Consider the following 9,175-nt stretch of genomic DNA (forward strand, 5'->3'; position numbering starts at 1 on the left):
GGGAAGTTGTTTCTCCGGAACCTGGGGAGCAGAGCTGGGAGTGACCTTCGGAGAGGCAGCTCTGAGGCACACACTTCCACAAACTGATAGTGAGGGCCATAGGGGAAAAAAAAAAAAAAAAAAAGCTAGAGAGGCCCGTAAGTCAATCCAGAAACACTGCCACCCAGGGGCTGAAACACAAATTGTCTCTGGTTTAATCAAAAATAATTACAAGAAAGTAAGACACCGCCTGCTTAAAAATCAGGACTGGCTTACAACACTGAGGAGCAGTGGAATGAAGGAAACTGCAATACAGCCTGGACTGGGAAACAGGCGTACCAAACAGAACAATAGAGGAAGTGAATGACGGCCACTGTTGCACATTTTATTCTTCTTATTTTTTATTTTAATTTAATTTTAATTTTTTTATTTTAATTTTTTATATTTTAATGTTTTATTTTTTATTTTCATTTTTTGCATCTTTTACTTAAGAAACTAAATTTTTTTCCTCACTCGATTTTCGCCTTTTTAATTATTACATTTTTATTTTCAATCAGCATTATATTACTATTATTTTATTTTATTTTTTTTAGTTTCATTTAATTTTCTCTTTGTTTTATTTTGGGATTAGTGTCCTACATTCTATTTGCATCTTTCCTTTAACATCATTTTACCCTATCTCAACGCTAACTTTATGCCATCACTCTCTTCCTAACCTTTTCCCTTTTGGTCTCCTGTTTATCTTAACCCTTTCTGGCTTTAGATTTCCCCTACTCTTTCAGTTTACCCTCTGCTAAAATTTCACCCTACTTATATATCTAATTTCCAACCCCCTGCTCCAAGTCCATACACACCTCTCTCTACGCTACCTTAACTAAAGAAAAAAAAATTGCTTTTCTCTCTGGCCTTTTGTTGTTGTTTGCTTAAATGTTGATTAGATTGAATTTGTATGCTTTTTTATGAGATTGTTTTGCTTATTCTTTTTTTGTTTATTTGGTTCTTTTGCTTGCTTTGTTTTTGTTTGTTTTTTACTTCTGTTTTCCCTTGCCTCACTTGATATTAGTTGGTGTTTTAGTTTGTATTAATCTCCAGGTTTGTGTAGCTGGCATTTGCTGGGATTAGTGGTTGTTCTATTGGTGTTTACTCCCCATATTTATAGTTTTTTCCCCTTTTCTCTCTTAGTATTGTTCTTGTCTCTCTTGCTTTTTTTTTTCTTTTCTTTTTTTCTTCTCTTTTCCCAAGTTCATTTTCACACTCCTTTTTTTTACTCTTCCTATTCCTTTCCTATCCCCTAATTTGTCTTTCTCTGGGGGACACCTTTATTGGAGGTTATTAATATCGTGAATACAATTCTGTTCAGTGCCTTGTGTGTTGTACCTAGTTGTGTTGTATTTTGTACCTTTAAATCAACGCAGGAGAGAGAGAATTATATAACCAGACATCCGGAGAAGAGAGACCATGGGGAGACAAAGAAACAGCCCCCATAGGAAAGAAAAGTAGGCATCACCAGAAAAGGAAGTAAACGAATTCGAGGCAAGCAACCTATCAGAGAAAGAATTCAGAGAAATGGTCATTAGGTGGCTGAAAAGAATGGAAGACAAATTCGACAATATGAGTAAGAACCAAGAGGAAATGAAGAAGAACCAAGAAGAAATGAGAAATGACATCGCTGCTGTAAAGAACTCAATAGAAAGCATCAAGAGTAGACTAGAAGAAGCAGAAGACCGCATACATGAGCTAGAAGACAAGATGGAAAAAAATACCCAACTAGAACAGCTTCTAGAAAAAAAAATTAGAAAGCATGAGGAGAGCCTAAGGGAACTTCGGGACAACACGAAACAAAACAACATTCGAATAATAGGGGCACCAGAAGGAATGGAAACTGAGCAAGGAATAGAAAACCTGTTTGAAGAAATAATAACAGGAAACTTCCCTGATATAGGGAAGAAAAAACCCACACAAATCCAAGAAGCTCACAGAGTCTCAAGCAAAATGAACCCCAAAAGACTGACGTCAAGGCACATTATAATTAAATTGGCAAACACCAATGACAAAATAAGAATCTTAAAAGTGGCCAGAGAGAGACAGAAAGTTACATACAAAGGAACCCCCATCAGACTAGAAACTGATTTCTCCACAGAAACTCATCAGGCCAGAAGGGAATGGAATGAAATATACAAAGTCATGCAAAGGAAGGGTCTCAATCCAAAAATACTATACCCAGCAAGGCTATCAATCAAAAGTGAAGGTGAAATCAGGAGCTTCACAGACAAAAAAGGACTAAGGGAATTTATCACCACCAAACCAGCAATGCAAGAAATGCTAAAGGATCTGCTGTAAAAAAAAAAAAAAGGAAGCAAAGAAGGAACACAGGGGTATAGAATAAAAATGGCGACAAATAAGTACCTATCAATAATAACTTTAAATGTAAATGGATTGGATGCCCCAATCAAAAGACACAGGGTAACTGACTGGATAAGAAAACAAAACCCATATATCTGCTGTCTACAGGAAACCCACCTCAGAAAAAAAGACGCATACAGACTGAGAATGAAGGGATGGAAAAATGTTTTCCAGGCGAATGGAAATGAAAAAAAAAGCTGGGGTAGCAATACTTATATCTGACAAATTAGATCTCAAAGTGAAGGACATAACGAGATAATAAAGGCCACTTCATAATACTAAAGGGAGCAATCCAACAAGAAGAAATAACTCTTGTAAACATATACACACCCAATACAGGAGCACCCAAGTACATAAAAAAAAACTGAAAGATATCAAAGGAGTGATTGACAGCAATACAATCATAGTAGGAGACTTTAATACCCCACTATCACTATTGGACAAATCCTCTAAACAAAAAATCAGCAAAGAAACATCAATCCTAAATGACTCACTAGACCAGATGGAATTAATCGACATCTTCAGAACATTTCACTCCAAAGCCACAGAATATACATTCTTCTCAAGTGCACATGGATCATTTTCAAAGATAGACCATATAATAGGACATAGGCAAAGTCTCTCCAAATTTAAGAAGATAGAAGTCATATCAAAGTCTCTCCAAATTTAAGAAGATAGAAGTCATCTCAGATCACAGTGGCATAAAACTGGAAATCAACTACAATAAAAACAATCCAAAGAAATCAAACACATGGAGACTAAACAGCATGCTACTAAACAATGACTGGGTTACCAAAGATATCAAGGAAGAAATAAAAAACATCATGGCAACAAATGACAATGAAAACACAACAATCCAAAATCTATGGGACACAGTGAAAGCAGTCCTGAGAGGGAAGTTCATAGCTCTACAAGCCTACTGCAGAAAAAACAAGAAACAACGGTAATAAATTACCTAACCCAACAACTCAAAGAGTTAGAGAGAGAGCAACAAGAAAATCCCAATGTAAGCAGAAGGAAGGAAATAATAAAGATCAGAGCGAAGATAAATGACATAGAGACCAAAGAAACAATACAAAAGATCAACAAAACCAAGAGCTCGTTCTTTGAAAGGATAAACAAGATTGATGAACCTCTAGCCAGGCTCACCAAGAAGCAAAGAGAGAGGACCCAAATAAACAAAATCAGAAATGAAAGAGGTGAAATAACAACAGACACTGCCGAAATACAAAGGATTGTTACAAAATACTACGAACAACTCTATTCCAACAAACTGGACAACCTAGGAAAATGGACATATTCCTAGAAAAATATAACCTTCCAAAACTCAATCGGAAAGAATCTAAACAGCTCAACAGGCCAGTAACTATGGAAGAAATTGAAGCAGTCATCAAAAAGTTTCCGGAAAACAAAAGCCCAGGGCCAGACGGCTTCACAGGAGAGTTTTACCAAACATTCAAGGAAGAACTAAAACCTATCCTCCTCAGACTATTCCAAAAAATTCTAGAGGAAGGAACACTTCCAAGCTCCTTCTATGAAACCAGCATCACCCTAATACCAAAACCAGATAAAGACAACACAATGAAAGAGAATTACAGACCAATATCCCTCATGAACATAGATGCCAAAATCTTCAACAAAATTCTAGCAAATTGGCTCCAGCAGTACATCAGAAAGATCATAAACCATAACCAAGTAGTATTTATCCCAGGAATGCAAGGATGGTACAATATCCACAAATCAATAAACGTGATATATCACATAAACAAATTGAGAGAAAAAAATCACATAGTCATATCAATAGATGCAGAAAAAGCATTTGATAAAATCCAACACCCTTTCTTGATAAAAACTCTCAACAAAGTGGGAATAGAAGGAACATACCTCAACAAAATAAAAGCTGTATATGATAAACCCACAGCAAACATCATACTCAATGGGCAAAAACTAAAACCATTCCCCCTAAGAACAGGAAAAAGACAGGGATGCCCTCTCTCACCACTCCTGTTTGACATAGTACTGGAAGTATTAGCCATTGCAGTTAGACAAGAAGAAGAAATAAGAGGCATCCAAATTGAAAAAGAAGAAGTAAAGCTGTCCTTATTTGCAGATGACATGATATTGTACATAAAAAAACCAAAAGACTCCATAAAAAAACTAATAGACTCAAATGAAGTTGGCAATGTAGCAGGATACAAAATTAATGCCAAGAAATCTATGGCATTTCTATACACCAATAGTGAACTTACAGAAAGAGAGACTAAAAAAGCAATCCCATTTACCATCACACCAAAAAAACTAAGATACCTAGGAATAAACTTAACTAAGGAGGTAAAAGACCTATACATGGAAAACTACAGGACACTGAAAAAAGAGATAGAGGAAGACGTAAACAGATGGAAGAACATACCATGTTCATGGATTGGTAGAATCAACATCATTAAAATGTCCATACTACCCAAAGCAATCTACAGATTCAATGCACTCCCCATCAAAATACCAACAGCATATTTCACAGACCTAGAAAGAACTCTCCAAAAATTCATCTGGAATAAAAAAAGACCCCGAATAGCCACAGCAATCCTGAGAAAGAAGAATAAAGTAGGAGGGATCTCAATATCAGATTTCAAGCTGTATTACAAAGCCACAGTTCTCAAAACAGCCTGGTACTGGCACAGGAACAGACATATAGATCAATGGAACAGAATAGAGAATCCATATATTGATCCAAACCACTATGCTCAATTAATATTTGACAAAGGAGGCATGAACATACAATGGAGTCAAGACAGTCTTTTCAATAAATGGTGTTGGGAAAATTGGACAGATACATGCAAAAAAATGAAACTAGATCACCAACTTACACCATACACAAAAATAAACTCAAAATGGATACAGGACTTAAACATAAGATGGGAAACAATAAAAATACTAGAGGAATCCACAGGCAACAAAATCTCAGACATATGCCAAAAGAACTTCTTCACTGACACTGCCCCTAGGGCAATGGAAGCTAAAGAGAAAATTAACAAATGGGACTACATCAAAATAAAAAGCTTTTTTACAGCAAAAGAAACCATCAACAAAACAACAAGAAAGCCCCCTCTATGGGAGAACATATTTGCAAATGCTATCACTGATAAAGGTTTAATCTCCAACATCTACAGGCAGCTTATGCAACTTAATAAAAGGAAGATAAATGATCCAATAAAAAAAATGGGCAAAGGACCTAAACAGAATCTTTTCAAAAGAAGACAGAAGGAAGGCCAAAAGACACATGAAAACATGCTCAAAGTCACTAATTATCCGAGAGATGCAAATCAAAACTTCAATGCGGTGCCATCTCACACCTGTCAGAATGGTTATCATCAACAAATCAACAAACGACAAGTGTTGGCGAGGATGCGGAGAAAAAGGAACCCTCGTGCACTGCTGGTGGGAATGCAGACTGGTGCAGCCACTGTGGAGAACAGTATGGAGTTTCCTCAAAAAACTGAAAATGGAATTCCCATTTGACCCAGTAATCCCACTCCTGGGAATATATCCGAAGAAACTAGAAACACCAATCAGAAAGGATATATGCACCCCTATGTTCATAGCAGCACAATTTACAATAGCTAAGATTTGGAAACAACCTAGGTGCCCGTCAGCAGATGACTGGATCAGAAAACTGTGGTACATCTACACAATGGAATACTATGCTGCCATAAAAAGAAGGAATTCTCATCATTTGCAGCAACCTGGATGGAATTGGAGAACATTATGCTAAGTGAAATAAGCCAGTCAATGAAAGAAAAATACCACATGATCTCACTCATTTGTGGATAATAAAGAACATTATAAACTGATGAATACATAGATAGATACAGAGACAGTAAAGCATTAAACAGACTGTCAAATTACAGGGGGAAGGTTAGGGAGAGGTGAGGGAGATAAGAGATCAACCGAAGGACTTGTATGCATGCATATAAGCATAACCAATGAACGCAAACTCTGGGGGGTGAGGGCATGTTTGGGTGGGGGGTGGGGGGGACAATGGTAAGATATGCGCACATATAATACCTTAATAAAAAAAAAGTGAAACAAAAAAGTAAGAAATACGTGTTTTGATCAACCAAGGCATCTAGAAATATTTTGTCTACTGGTGCCATGAAGTAGGCTAAGGTGAGATCGAAGATCCATCTTAGTTGATAAGAGGGAGACCAGGGAACAGCAAGAAATTGTTATCCAGGGATGTGGGTGGATGGGTGTTCAGGAGGATTATGGTTCAGCACCATGGATAGTGGACAGCAATACCAATGTGATGCAGAAGGGGCCAAAGAAAGGCTCTGTGCTCTGGCTTACAGCCTCCTTAGAAGGGATATAATGTTGATTAATATCTTGCTTATTTTACAAAGAATCAGGTTCTGCTTGCTGGTCTCCTCTTTGGAATGTCCTCCACACTCCAAGACACCACTTATGTGGATGTTCATATTAATTGCTGCTGCCTGCAATTTCATTACCCACCCTGGACCAAAAGATCCCCTACTTTTCTGAGTATGGAGGTTGTTTTCCTATAAATTACCAGAATCCGTGTGATGATTCCACATAATCTTCCCACAATAAAATTTTTGAATCTCTGAACTGTGGGTTGTCCTTCTTCCATACCGCCCTGTGGGCAGAGGCGACAATAGCTATAGCCATTGGTGAGTATGGTAAGAATGACAAAATTTGAAAAATGGGAGAAGATGATTGGGTTAATTTAGCCTTTATCACAAAAAAACCTGAACACTCTGGTCTAGAGTTGTCCAACAGCTAAAGAACAAGGCTTCCTGTCTTGTATAAGATGTTTTCTGAAGTGTGTCTGTGACCTGAGGTAGCTCAGCTGTGAAGTGAGAATGTTGGTCTCCTCATCTAAGCACTTTCAGGCAAGAACAGTCTTCAAAATTACGGTTTATGGGAGAAAACTTATCTTGACCCCGGTAACTCTTTTTTCTTCCCTTTACCACCAAACGTCTCAAAAGATATTGTTATTCACTGTCTCTACTTCTTTACTTTCATCTACTGCTCAGTTTTAGATCATCTGGCTCCATCCCCCAACTCCTCAAAATAACTATGACCTCGTTCGTGGTCAACACGAGTGAACTGTTATTGGAGTTCATGTTCCTCAAGTCATTAGCAATTATACGAGTGAACTGTTATCGGAGTTCATGTTCCTCAAGTCATTAGCAATTAACACTTTGCGTGACTACTCCAACCTACTCTCCACCTGCTGATCCTCCTCTTTTTCTTCCTCATCATTACCTTGATTCTTGTATTCCATCTTCTGTGTATTTTACATGGCTTATGTAACTTACGCTTTTAAATAAAATGTGTTCACTATTAATCTTTTGTCTCTGGGTTCGAAATCCATCTTTCTGTTTACTCTGCTTTGTGATGTTGGGTCGTTATGATCTCTTACCAAACCAGAAGCCAAGTGCCCAAGATGGCCTCCAGCCTGCTGTGAAATTTGCGAAGGACTTCGCACATCCTCCACAGCCTGGAGGAGGGAAAAGTACCTTTGTCCTAGAGCTCACAGTTTGTGGGATCCAAACTGTGTGGTGCAGGGGAGTGGAAGAGGGACAAAGCAGTGGCAGGTGAGTTCAGGGAGAATAACAGGGGATCTTGCAGGGCCCAGAGGAATAGCATAAATTTTGGCTTTCACTCTGTTTGCAATGAGAAAGTTTGGAGGGTTTTGAGCAGAAGAGTCTATGGTCTGACTTATGTCTTTAAATGATTGCTCAAGCTGCTGTGTGGAAGAGATTGTAGGTGGGCAAGGAAAGAAGCTGTGAGATCACACAGCGCACCCCTGCAATAGTTCAGGCCAAGATGGTGGCAGAGTTGTTAGATGTGGTCAGATTCTGAAAGTGTTGGCATATGGGTCATGGGAGATGAGGGAAGAGGAGTCAAGGGGACTCCAAGGGCTGGGGCTGGAACAACTGGGTAGATTGTGGTGCCATTTCTTGAGATGGTAAGGACAGGGGGACTTGAACTAAATTTGTTCTGACTCCCAACCCCAGAGCAATAAGGTAAACCTAATCCTTTGGCTTCAAGCCTTTCTGTCCCCATCCTGTAAATTTTATTCACAAACCAGCAGTCTTTCATGCATTCATTTCATTTCATGAGAATTCACTAGTAACTACCATGTGGTAAACATGGGAGGCACTGGACATATGCAGATTAATTAGACTCACACCTGCCCTCAAGAAAATGATAATCTGACCCGGTTCCGGGTGAGGCCACGCCCCTGGGTCCGGGTGAGGCCATGCGCCCCTGAGCCCGGGTGTAGCTGGATCCCGGGTCCTGGTGAGGCCACGCACCCCCGGGTCCGGGTGAGGCCGCGTGCCCCTGGGTCCGGCTGAAGCTGGATCCCTGGTCTGGGTGAGGCCGCGCCCCTGGGTCCGGGAGACGCCACGCACCCCTGAGTCTGGGTGAGGCCACGCGCCCTTGAGTCCGGGTGAGGCTGGGTCCCGGGACCGGGTGAGGCCACACACACTTGGGTCTGGGTGAGGCCACGTGCCCCGGGGCCCAGGTGATGCTGGGTCCCAGGTCTGGGTGAGGCCGCGCCCCTGCATCCGGGCGAGACCAAACCAGAGGGAGTCGGACCTGCATTACCACCATTCGTCCACCATCCAGAACTGAAAAGTCAGTGCCGACATGTACACATAAGGAACTGGTGGACATTGAAATTGGGTCTCAAAAGAACTGTTGGTCCAGAAAGAAACTCACTACAGACTGATTCATTTGCCTGTCAGCATAACTATTATTGCTCATC

The sequence above is a fragment of the Eptesicus fuscus genome, chromosome 12 (assembly GCF_027574615.1).
Source record: "Eptesicus fuscus isolate TK198812 chromosome 12, DD_ASM_mEF_20220401, whole genome shotgun sequence".
In the NCBI taxonomy this organism is placed as follows: Eukaryota; Metazoa; Chordata; class Mammalia; order Chiroptera; family Vespertilionidae; genus Eptesicus; species Eptesicus fuscus.